The following is a 13189-nucleotide window of genomic DNA, read 5'->3' on the forward strand; positions in this document are numbered from 1 at the left end:
GTTCTAAGCAAAGATGGGAAGGCAGAAAGGTGGAAGGAGTATATAGATGGTTTATACAAGGGCGATGTACTTGAGGACAATATTATAGAAATAGAAGAGGATGTAGATGAAGACGAAATGGGAGATATGATACTGCGTGAAGAGTTTGACAGAGCACTGAAAGACCTGAGTCGAAACAAGGATCCCGGAGTAGACAACATTCCATTAGAACTACTGACGGCCTTGGGAGAGCCAGTCATGACAAAACTCTACCAGCTGGTGAGCAAGATGTATGAGACAGGCGAAATACCCTCAGACTTCAAGAAGAATATAATAATTCCAATCCCAAAGAAAGCAGGTGCTGACAGATGTGAAAATTACCGAACTACCAGTTTAATAAGCCACGGCTGCAAAATACTAACGCGAATTCTTTACAGACGAATGGAAAAACTTGTAGATGCAGACCTCGGGGAGGATCAGTTTGGATTCCGTCGAAATGTTGGAACACGTGAGGCAATACTGACCTTACGACTTATCTTAGAAGAAAGATTAAGAAAAGGCAAACCTACGTTTCTAGCATTTGTAGACTTAGAGAAAGCTTTTGACAATGTTGACTGGAATACTCTTTTTCAAATTCTAAAGGTGGCAGGGGTAAAATACAGGGAGCGAAAGGCTATTTACAATTTGTACAGAAACCAGATGGCAGTGATAAGAGTCGAAGGGCATGAAAGGGAAGCAGTGGTTGGGAAAGGAGTGAGACAGGGTTGTAGCCTCTCCCCGATGTTATTCAATCTGTATATTGAGCAAGCAGTAAAGGAAACAAAAGAAAAATTTGGAGTAGGTATTAAAATTCATGGAGACGAAGTAAAAACTTTGAGGTTCGCCGATGACATTGTAATTCTGTCAGAGACGGCAAAGGACTTGGAAGAGCAGTTGAACGGAATGGACAGTGTCTTGAAAGGAGGATATAAGATGAACATTAACAAAAGCAAAACGAGGATAATGGAATGTAGTCAAATTAAATCGGGTGATGCTGAGGGAATTAGATTAGGAAATGAGACACTTAAAGTAGTAAAGGAGTTTTGCTATTTAGGAAGTAATTTAACTGATTATGGTCGAAGTTGAGAGGATATAAAATGTAGACTGGCAATGGCAAGGAAAGCGTTTCTGAAGAAGAGAAATTTGTTAACATCGAATATAGATTTATGTATCAGGAAGTCGTTTCTGAAAGTATTTGTTTGGAATGTAGCCATGTATGGAAGTGAAACATGGACGATAACTAGTTTGGACAAGAAGAGAATAGAAGCTTTCGAAATGTGGTGCTACAGAAGAATACTGAAGATAAGGTGGATAGATCACGTAACTAATGAGGAGGTATTGAATAGGATTGGGGAGAAGAGAAGTTTGTGGCACAACTTGACTAGAAGAAGGGATCGGTTGGTAGGACATGTTTTGAGGCATCAAGGGATCACAAATTTAGCATTGGAGGGCAGCGTGGAGGGTAAAAATCGTAGAGGGAGACCGAGAGATGAGTACACTAAGCAGATTCAGAAGGATGTAGGTTGCAGTAGGTACTGGGAGATGAAGCAGCTTGCACAGGATAGAGTAGCATGGAGAGCTGCATCAAACCAGTCTCAGGACTGAAGACAACAACAACAACATCACAGAATATACTTTTAATTTGTATTATCTCTCTTAGCAGAACAAAAAAAAAAGTTTTACAATTCTTTACAGTGATTCAGTCTCAGTTACTTTTTATTAAGCTACCGACTAGTTTCGAAGTAAAAAGTCCATTGTCAAGCCAGGCCTATTAAAGCTGCAGTAATAGTGTTTGGTTAGGCGACAATCAATTCACATATAGGTAATACGCACAGAATATATAGTCACATGGAATGTCAGACGAGTTTCGTCGTGTAGCTGTATAAACACATTCGAACTAGACTAGTCTAGACTAGATTTTCACTTAACCAAGCACTGTTGGTGCAACTTTAATAGGCCAGGCTTGCAAATGAACTTTCTAATTCGAATCTACGCTATAGTCTAAGAAAATACAATTGTGACGGAATTACAACAATGAACGAACGAGAACATGCGGAGTTGTCATTGGGAAATGCCGTACACGCAAAGATTATTTTCGATTATACAGGGTGTTCCGAAATAAATACACGGGTTTTAAGGCTTTTGCAGCACATATTTAACCAACTTTAGAATTATAAATAATACACCAAATGAAAGACAAACACACAAACAGTTTTAATACAATTACTCAGTGTGAACACCGATCACATATCGAGTCAATAGGCGAGTTGTTCCGAAACCTTGGTCAATGTGTCAGGAGTAACTGTTGCAACAACACTCTTTCTAAAGTCGGACAGATCAGCTGTTATCGGAGGTATATACACATGATCGCGTCATATCGTGTGTGAATGTGGAGGTCATGCATAAAATGCTGTGTCAACCGGCCTCTTGCACCCAATCAACCGGTTGGACGCAACGTCGATTAAACAGTCGCGTGCTGAGCTATTTTTACCTTCTCCACCACTGAGGCACGGGCCATAGCTTTAGCACATAAAGATAAGAAACATCAGTAACAATTGATTCACCGAAAAAGAGAGGCCCATAAACTTTCCGCGGGGATATTTCTTGGGGCTGGGCGTGAAAGACTCACACTCGTTCAACACGTTTCTGAGTCACTCTTCGTCATTCCATACTCTTCCCGTTGCGCACAGGTATACAAACAAAAATGTTTGAGTTGCTCTTTCATTTGGTTTTTTTTTTTTTACAATTGTAAGTTGAACGTAATAAAAGCTACAACGACTTCAAAACTGTATGTTCGTTTTGAAACACCCTGTATATTACAAAATGGTACAAATGGCTCTAAGCACTATGGGACTTAACATCTGAAGTCATCAGTCCCCTAGACTTAGAACTACTCAAACCTAACTAACCTAAGGACATCACACACATCCATGCTTGAGGCAGGATTCGAACTTGCGACCGTAGCAGCAGCAAGGTTCCGGACTGAAGCGCCTAGAACCTCTCGGCCACAGTGGCCGGCCCCTGTATATTACAGAATATACTTCTAATTTGTATTATCTCTCTTACCAGAACAAAGTTGCTGGTTCATGCCATGACTTCATGTTGGAAATATGCAGAAAAATGAATTGTCATTAACGAATACTAGTGAAATTTTCGGCAAATTTCTTTTTACTTTTTAGATGGGTCTGTTTGTTCAAAATAGTGTTTGAATGCTTCATAATATATGTGCCTCCAGCTGGTAAAAGCTTATGATGCGGCTCTGGGAGACTCTCAAAAATTTAAATTGGAATGATAATTCGTTGAAAACTATCATCGAAAAATACGTTAAAAATAATTACTAGATCAGTGGTAATCACCTTCAGCGCGGCACACCTCCTAAGTATTCAGGTGGAAGTGATATGAAGTGGGACGATCACGCAAAATCGCTATTGGGGAAAAAGATTGAGGAGGTAGACTTCTGGAGAGGGTTCTGGGAAAATGCAATGAATCTGTAAAGAAAATCACATACGAGACGCTAGTGCGACCAATTCTAGAGTATTGTTCGAGAGTTTGGTTTCCTTACAAGGTGGACATGACAGTAGGCATCCAACGAATGGAGAGATGCGCAGATAAACTCATGACAGCATGATATAGCCTGTACAAAAGGATTACAGAAATTCTCGGGTAACTTGAACGGGAATCTTGGAACAAGTCTACGTAGTTCTCGCGAAATCCTAGCAAGTAAATTTAGAGAATCTACACTCGAAAGATAGCGTGCGACCACTACGCTCACACTAGCGTTTATCTCGAGTATGGGTTGTGAGAATGTAATAAGACAGATTAAGTCGCTTACAGAGACAGCCATTTTCCCTCGCTCATTTCGCGAATGGAGCAGTAAAGGCAATCAGTAACATTGATACGTCGTGACGTCCTCCTTTCACTGAAAAGTGCATTCCGGAGTAGGTCTATGTGTGCTAGTGTGGATCTCCACAGCAATTAGTGTGAATGATTTAATAGATGCGAAAGTAAGATTTTAAAACAGGAACCAGCACTCTTCATGTCCCCCTCACACAATATTTTCGCAAACGACTAACTCCATTAATTATATTATAAATAATGATTCCTTCAGTCGTCGTGATTTATGTCAGGTTCTCAGAGTTTGAACAACATATGGCCACAATGTATACGCATCTGCTCATCAGTAATTGATAAATGCGGATTAACTTTTAATACGCCCCCCCCCTCCCATCTCTCTCTCTCTCTCTCTCTCTCTCTCTCTCTCTCTCTCTCTCTCTGTGTGTGTGTGTGTGTGTGTGTGTGTGTGTGTGTCGTGTGTACGCCAGTGAGTGAGTACAATCTACGGTACGAATCGTACAGAGTGAAAATCAAGACCAGTAACCCTCAATTATTTTTTAACTTTTTCGTCTGAACCTGTGTGACAAGTTACAGCTGAGTCCCTACTTGGCACTTCTCATAAACATTGAGGGTGGCTTGTATCGAACTAAAAAGTAGAGATGTTTAACCACAATAATGCACCGTTTGTTTGATGTATTTATCACACATTAATATTTAAAACCAGTCTGCGTCAAACAGGATTTTTAATTATTATTTTTGTTGCCACTGCTGCGGACCTAACTAAAAGTGTTTTTGGTTTAAACTAGAAGTTACAGCTTGTGTCATACAAGTGGTTTTATTTCTTTTTTGTTTTTGTTTAGTTTTTAGTAGAAATATCAACTTTCCCCGGCATATTAACTGATTGAAATGCTCTTTTTACTCGTGTCCCTGCGAAAGAGTCACTGTGATTACTTAGGGTAAATCATGACGAACTGACCAATTTATTTTAGCACTCTGCACAAACATTGTTTTCAGTGACCAGCCCTTTGAATTAAGTGATGGGATTGCTATAGGATGCTCTATATCCCCTGTAATCTACTTCACTATTCTGTAAGTCACACTTAAGTGCCTGGCAGAGGTTTCTTGGAACCACACTTAGATTATTTCTCTCCCGTTCCACTCTCCAACAGAGCGCGGAAGAAACGAAGTCTTAAATCTCGCTGTACGAACTACGATTTATTTTATCTCGATTATCATTTTCCCTGTCTAGGATGGCGACGGAAAACTATTTTTATGGAAAATTTTGTGTAACAAATCATTGAGTGAAACGCATTGAAACTAGTACTTTATGGGAATATATACATTATATCTTTGTTATACTATAACACAGTAACGAAATTTTCATACCTTATTTCATCATGTATGTTCGCTTTAGCCCAACCTCGAATACATGCACTATTGCAGATGAAGGTTGACATCCCCTTCCCAGATGTAAATGACGGTACATTCGGCCACAGCGTAGACTGGAAGTCGACTAATACTGTTATATTTTTATTTCGACAGCTGCGAGAATTCAAAATAACCGAAGCGGTTGTTCCGTTATTCGGTGCACAAGAATTATGCCACCATCTCTATAACTGAAACCATCCATCCACCGTGTTGGATCATGTCATGCTCACACATCCCTATGATTGCAACGAACAACGAATTTCCCCTTGGTATGCTACAGACCCACTGAAATTTCGAAAAGTGAAGAGACGTCGAAGTTGGGCTTACGTGGGTTTCATTTTGATTTACATTTGGAATGTCCGCCTGCTTAGCTGTGCTCCGGCACAGTAGCTCAGCGAGTTCGGCCAGAGGGTTAGCTGTCCTCTGTAATGTATGTTCGAGTATAATGTCTTTTCTGGAGACTAGAAATCTACTCTCTATGAATCAGCATGGCTTCGAAAAAGACGGTCGTGTGAAACCCAGCTCGCGCTATTCGTCCTCGAGACTCAGAGGGCCTTAGACACGGGTTCACAGGTAGATGCCGTGTTTCTTGACTTCCGCAAGGCGTTTGACACAGTTCCCCACAGTCGTGTAATGAACAAAGTAAGAGCATACGAACTATCAGATCAATTGTGTGATTGGATTGAGGAGTTCCTAGATAACAGAACGCAGCATGTAATTCTCAATGGAGAGAAGTCTTCCGAAGTAAGAGTGATTTCAGGTGTGCCGCAGAGGAGTGTCATAGGACCGTTGCTATTCACAATATACATAAATGACCTGGTGGATGACATCGGAAGTTCACTGAGGCTTTTTGCAGATGATGCTGTGGTGTATCGAGAGGTTGCAACAATGGAAAATTGTACTGAAATGCAGGAGGACATGCAGCGAATTGACGCATGGTGCACGGAATGGCAATTGAATCTCAATGTAGACTAGTGTAATGTGATGCGAATACATAGAAAGATAGGTCCCTTATCATTTAGCTACAAAATAGCAGGTCAGCAACTAGAAGCAGTTAATTCCATAAATTATCTGGGAGTACGCATTAGGAGTGATTTAAAATGGAATGATCATCTAAAGTTGATCGTCGGTAAAGCAGATGCCAGACTGAGATTCATTGGAAGAATCCTAAGGAAATGCAATCCGACAACAAAGGAAGTAGGTTACAGTACGCTTGTTCGCCCACTGCTTGAATACTGCTCAGCAGTGTGGGATCCGCAGCAGATAGGGTTGATAGAAGAGATAGAGAAGATCCAACGGAGAGCAGCGCGCTTCGTTACAGGATCATTTAGTAAACGCGAAAGCGTTACGGAGATGATAGATAAACTCCAGTGGAAGACTGCAGGAGAGACGCTCAGTAGTTCGGTACGGGCTTTTGTTAAAGCTTCGAGAACATACCTTCACCGAAGAGTCAATCAGTATATTGCTCCCTCCTACGTATATCTCGCGAAGAGACCATGAGGACAAAATCAGAGAGATTAGAGCCCACACAGAAGCATACCGACAATCCTTCTTTCCACGTACAATACGAGACTGGAATAGAAGGGAGAACCGATAGAGGTACTCAGGGTACACTCCGCCACACACCGTCAGGTGGCTTGCGGAATATGGATGTAGATGTAGATGTAGATGTAATGAAAACACTGAGTAAGTGGATCAACACCAAACTTTAGCTGGTGTCACGGGACATCCTCCTCGAACAAAGGCAACTAACAAAATGAGGAAGGAAAAAAAAAGGCTGTGCGGTAAAGTGTTTGCCTACCTTTGCAGCGGTCCCGGTTTCGATTCCCGGCCGAGTTGGAGGTTTTCTCCGATCGTAGACAGGGTATTGTGTTGTCCTCCTCATCATCACCGACACGCAAGTCTCCCGATGTGGCGTCACCTGACATACGACTTGCGGGCCTCCCTGCCATCACTGCCACACGATCATTTTTTCTTTTTTTTTTTTTCGTTTGCAATATGGTCGTTTGCTCTTCTATGCATAGATCCCTGCTATGTTCCGTTATTGTCGATTTCGATCAGCCCATAGTTACGGTCTATTTTATTATCTGCTGTTGCGACTTTACGTTTCACATGTGTCATCTGAGAGGTACGCATCACATGAATGCACCGAAAGTCTGAAGTTCTCATTTATCAAAGAAATCCTCACATACCTTTTTGGCGCCTGTTTCTGCGTAACAAAACAAAGTTGTAGGGACTGACCTTTTTCTGTGCATAATTGTTAGAGATTAGCTATGAAATGCTGAAACTAACTGTGTAGGTGAAAAGCCCAGCGCATTTATGACCTGGATGAAGTCCACTCACGATATGGCTAAGATTAAATGCGCTGATATCGAGCGTCCTACACATCCAGTATTCACCTGTCACATCATCGGAAAATATAAGGTCTGACAACAAAATGAGTCACACACAAATATTGCTTCCCTCCAGTAGCCACAGTGAATGCATAAAAGTCGTAGGTACACATGGAATGCTGAAGCCTATTCGATGCGTTTGTCTCCGTAAAGTCCTGGAAGAAATGTACATTCTTGATGTCCACAACTGACTACGGTCTACGTAGATTTGCTTATACAAAAGGCCCTATTTACAGTATTCCTTGTCAGTGTGGTAAATGTTACGTAGCATAAACAGTGCGCACCGTACAAGAACGATTCATCGGTCACCAGGGACCCACACACTTTCTAAAACCCAAAAAATCTGCAGTGGCTTGACTTGTATTTCCACTCGTCATTCCATGTATTACGATAAAGTCAAGATACTGGCTACAACCTTATCATATTGGGATTCGGTAGTGAAGGAAACTGTGGAAATACAGTTATCAGACAACTTGCTGAACCGAGACGGGGATTTCCAGCTCGGCAAGTCATGGAAATCACTTATCTGCCTCTCTCAGAGGAATTATTGTCCTGAGCCTTCTCTGCCTGGCATTCCAACACATCCCATCCACTTTAATAATCAACCACATGCTCCGTAAGCACTGTGTATTTGCTGAATCGGTGCTTGTCATATTTTATTTCTAGACGCTTAAAGTTTTTTTTTTCTGCGACTGACGTTCTTATTGTCAACTATCTCTGAAGCGCGTGCAATTACTTCCCAATACTTTCTGAAATGGTTTTAATTCTGTCACCAACTCATTTTGAAGATGGCTCAACAGTTAACAGCCGAAATAATGGAAGAAGAGATAATACTCGGTAAGTAGGAAGTCTTTTCCTGATTGCAAGACTTTATTTCTAAGGAAGATACAGCTATGATGTTTGTTGCAAATGGTAGCTTATGGATACTGTTTCATGTGTGTTCCTTTTGTTGCCCTTAAATTTTCTGTGGCTTTCTCTCCATGACTTTGGCAATATCTCTTCTGTCCCCGCGTTTACAACATCTCGCAGATTTTGCACGTCATAAACTGGTGAACTGAACGTAACCACAGGAAAAATGCAAGAGGCGTTGTGTCGAGTAAACGTGGCTATCATTATGTTGCACCGCCTCTGCCGATCCTTCTGGTCCGAAAGATTACATTCAAGAATTGTCGAACAAATAACCAGCAGTGTGGCACAGCACTATCTCATGCAAACAATCGCCGTGGTTGAAATTCATGTAAACGAACTACAACATAAGCTTCTAACCGGTCAGGGAAGTTATTGCCACGATGGTAGGCTCAGCGAAAAAGATGGTCCAGTAATTGTATTGTTCATTAAGCCACACCGCACATTCACTTTCAGGCTGTCCCTTATTTCTGTACCACGATATGTGGTTTCTCCGACCTCCGCATCCAGATATTATGTCTATTTAGCTGTTTACTGTCCCAGAGATGTGAAAACTCGCTTGGTCGGAAAAAAAGACTATGAGGGCAGTCATTGTGTGCACTGATTTGTTCTAGCTCGTTCATAAAAAACTCAGCTCGTTTTGTCCTGTCATCTGGCTGACAAGCTTGCAGTAGTTGCAATTCCTATTCTTGGAAATGCAGCCGTTGGTCTTAAATTTTCACCATAGTGCTCTGAGGGATACCTGTTTCTCTTGAAACACTACGCGTCGATTTCCGCATACAGTGCTGAAGAGCTCTGCGCACGTTATCAACAGTGTAGTCACTCTAGGTCTGCCATTTCTTGCCTGGTCATCAACTCTGACAGTCTCTTTAAACTGTTCTCTCCATCATTTGATGCTCCTGACGTCTGGCGGATCTCTTACTGAACTGTAATAGGCTTCCGTGTTTCATCAAGCATAAAACAAATTGCGATTTCTCGTGAACAGACGCCCCTGTGGCAGACGCACATCTAAATTATGCTGTCTGTAACAAGAGAGGAATCAGATGCTGTCAGAGCATGAGTAAATCTGGTACTTGCAATAAATCGCGCAGCTGTGTTTAGTATTGATTCCATAAAAATATATTTTTTATCTGGAATATTTTGTGCTCAATCTGTGCATGCCATAAAGATGATGGAATAGTGTAAATTGTCGATCACCCAATAAAGCTGTGCAAAGAGCACATGATACCCGTTCGCCAAACTCTTGTGTTCGTCCTGTGTGGTGGTGTAGGCGTGCGGAAACACTCTCTCTGCGATACTGAGGTCCCAGCCTGTACACTCTGTTGACTCCGTAAGCCCGAAATTTTGACTCAGATATGTTATGACTCATGCGTTTTGTAACTATTGTCATCCCACGTTCAAAGTAGGGTAATATGCAACGCGTTGCCATGTTCAGTACCTACCTGTCTCTAACAAGCTATATATCATATCTGTACTCAGTTCATGCGCCGAAAATAGCGGCAACATTTGGGCCTTATACACGGCTTATCTTCAGATGCCATGATCCTTCGTGAGACTTTGGGTCATTCACTTTATATACAATACATTTGCTCTGAGTGTACTTTTGTTGCTGGTGGCTCTAATTTCAGGACGTCCACTGAAAAAGGGCCTCAAATGACTACTTTTAAATTCAGTTTCACTGCGTAATTTATTTTCGTAGCAACGAAGTAGTTAAAACTAAATAATAATCAACCAATTTCACAAAAGAAATTTAATTTATTTACCGGTTGCAGACACTTAGTGCCCTTCTTCAGAAGGTTATATCTATCGCATTAGTTGCGAGTGTCAAAAAAAAAAAAAAGACTCATGCAGCAAAATGCCACGATCATGTAGGTCACAGTTTTACCGAAATCAGTAAATAAATTAAATTTCTGTCATGCGAGTGGTTGTTTATTATTTCTTTGTTACGACTACAGTTGCTGAGGATGAATAAAATATTAAACGAAGTAGTTATTGAATTAGTTCCATCACAAACTCCTATTCTAGGCCAAAACATATTTGAGTTTGGTAAAATGAAGTTGACGACTTTTGTCTCAATGATGAACTACGTTACAGCAGTGACTTGTTATTATTTTGGAACTCCTTTCTATATGTCTAACTGAAACCACATTAAAAATATTTTTAAAGTGCCAGAAAATGTAGAGAGTGTTTCAAATTACTTCCGTCAAATGTCGTCTAAGCGTGATAGATCACGTCATGGGGCATAACTTATAATTTAGTTATAATGTTCGCTGACACTTTCCGACGTCGCTTGGCGTTCTTCTGTACTGATTATACCCCTGATAGGTGCCACGGTGTACGCACTCTGCGACATGCGTATGCCTTGTGTGTAGCCTATAATAATTCAGTCATCTGTTCAACATGAAAAGAGGCAGGAAAGCTCACCAAAATTAAAGGTCCTAATTTGGTTCCAAATTATCTTTCCCCATTTAGACAAACACTTAAGGTTTTCTTGTTGGAAATCACTCTACTGGGGAAGGAAGTACGCAGCGCAAATGGTTATTCGAATCTACTACATCGGTGAAATTTAGTCGTCTCAGGGCCTTTGAACACTAAAGTGTGCCTAGAGTCGCCGAGAATCGTCAAAGAACATTTTGACTCTTCGTCTAGGGGTAATCAAAACTTCCTCGGTCCCAGGTTCTCACCCCACCACCACTTAAATTTTGAATAAAAATTATCAGCAATGACGACCGAAGACTTCCGGCATAGAAGTAACCCTCATTCAGGTAACGGCCTTGTCGAAGCAGGCAGAGAAGCGCAAAGAGTTTCAGGGCACTGTCGTGCCGTTGTGGCGGGAAACTGCCCCTTAACGTGGAAAAATCACCGATGATCAACGGCACGAGGGTGCAAAAGGCAATGGAAACCACTGCATTAAAGACACGAAGTAAGTATCCACAGAACATGTGACTTGTAATTGAAAAATGTCACAGTGATCTCTCCATTGGCAAAATATTCTGGACTAGTCGCCCATTCGGATCTTCGGGAGGGAACTGCCAAAGTGGGAAGTGATCATGAGAAAAAGAATAACGTTCTGCGTGTCGGGGGGGGGGGGGGGGTGAAATGTCAAAAGTTTGACGTTGTAGGGAAGCTAGAAAATCGGAAAATGGAAATGCTAAGCCTCAGTCTAGATATAGTGGAAGCCAGTGAAGTGAAAAAAAAAGCATTTCAGGTCAGATGAATGTATAATATTACAAACAGCAGAAAATGGCATAACGGGAGCAGAATTCGTTATGATTAAGAAGGTACGGAAGAGACTGAGCTACTGTGAACGGTTCAATGGTAGGGTTACGATCATTAGAATCGACAGCAAACCAGTACCCACAACGATAGCTCAGTCAAAGTCGCCAGCCGAAGTTGAAAAGATAGAGACAGTAATGAGGATACTGAAATGGTAATTCAGTAAGCAATGGGAGACCAAAATCTAACAGTCATGGGGGATTGGAATGCTGTTGTAGGAGAAGGAGTAGAAGAAAACGATACAGGAGAATATAGGCTTGGTACTAGGAATCAAGGAGGGGAATGTCTAATGCAGTCCTGCAACACATATCAGCTAGTAATAGCTGTTAAAGTATCACAAAAAGGGGGAGTTATGCTTCGAAAAGGCCGGGAGATAAAGGAAGATTTCGGTTAGATTACATCATGGTTAGGCACTGATAGCAAAATCAGATACTAGAGTGTACGTATGCAGGAACAGATATGGACTCAGTTCACAATTTAGTAGTGATGCAGAGCAGGCTGAGTGTAAGAGACTAGTCAGGAAGAATCATTGCGCAAAGAAGTGGGACACGGAAATACGCTTGAAGTTCCCTAAGACTACAGATACTGCGATAAGAAGTAACTCAGTAGACAGTTCAGCTGAAGAGGAATGGACATCTTCAAAAAGTGCAATCACAGAAGAATCTATGGATAACTGGAGAAACACTTCAGATGATCGATGGAAGAAAGAAGTACAACAGTGACAAGGGACATTCAGGGATACAGAAATGCAAGTCACTTAGAACAAATAGGAAATGCAGAGAAGGTAAGGCTAAATGGTTGCATGAAAAATGTGAAAAAAATTAAAAGTAAATTATTGTCGAAAGGACTGATCTAGCATATAGAAAAGTCAAAACAACCTTCTGTAAAATTAAAAGAAAAGGTAGTAACATTAAAAATTCAATGGGAATTCCATTATTAAATACAGAGGAGAGAGTGGATGGCTGGAAAGAGTACATTGAAGGCCTCTAGGAGGGGGAGGGCTTACCTCATGAAGTCACAGAAGATGAAACAGGAGTCGATATAGAAGACATAGGGGATCCAGTATTAGAACCAGAATTTAAAACAGCTTTGAAAGGCTTAAAATCTAATAAGGCGGAAGGGATGGAACTTCTGAAATCATAGAGGGAAGTGACAAAAAAGGACTGTTTAAGTTGGTGGGTAGAATCTATGAGTCTCGCTATGTACTACCAGACTTTCGGAAAAATGTCATCCGTACAATTCCGAAAATTGCAAGAGCCGACAAGGGTGAAAATTGCAACACAATCAGCTTAACAGCTGATACATCCAAGTTGCTAACAAGAATAATATACAGA

General features: G+C 41.2%; 1 protein-coding gene across 1 annotated transcript in view; it reads left to right on the plus strand.

The window, feature by feature from the left end:
* The window catches only part of LOC126335706 (Down syndrome cell adhesion molecule-like protein Dscam2), a 326975-nt gene that overhangs the window by 211746 nt on the left and 102040 nt on the right, over window positions 1–13189 (plus strand). The gene's annotated exons all lie outside the window — the stretch shown is intronic.

This window comes from Schistocerca gregaria, chromosome 2, assembly GCF_023897955.1.
Source record: "Schistocerca gregaria isolate iqSchGreg1 chromosome 2, iqSchGreg1.2, whole genome shotgun sequence".
In the NCBI taxonomy this organism is placed as follows: Eukaryota; Metazoa; Arthropoda; class Insecta; order Orthoptera; family Acrididae; genus Schistocerca; species Schistocerca gregaria.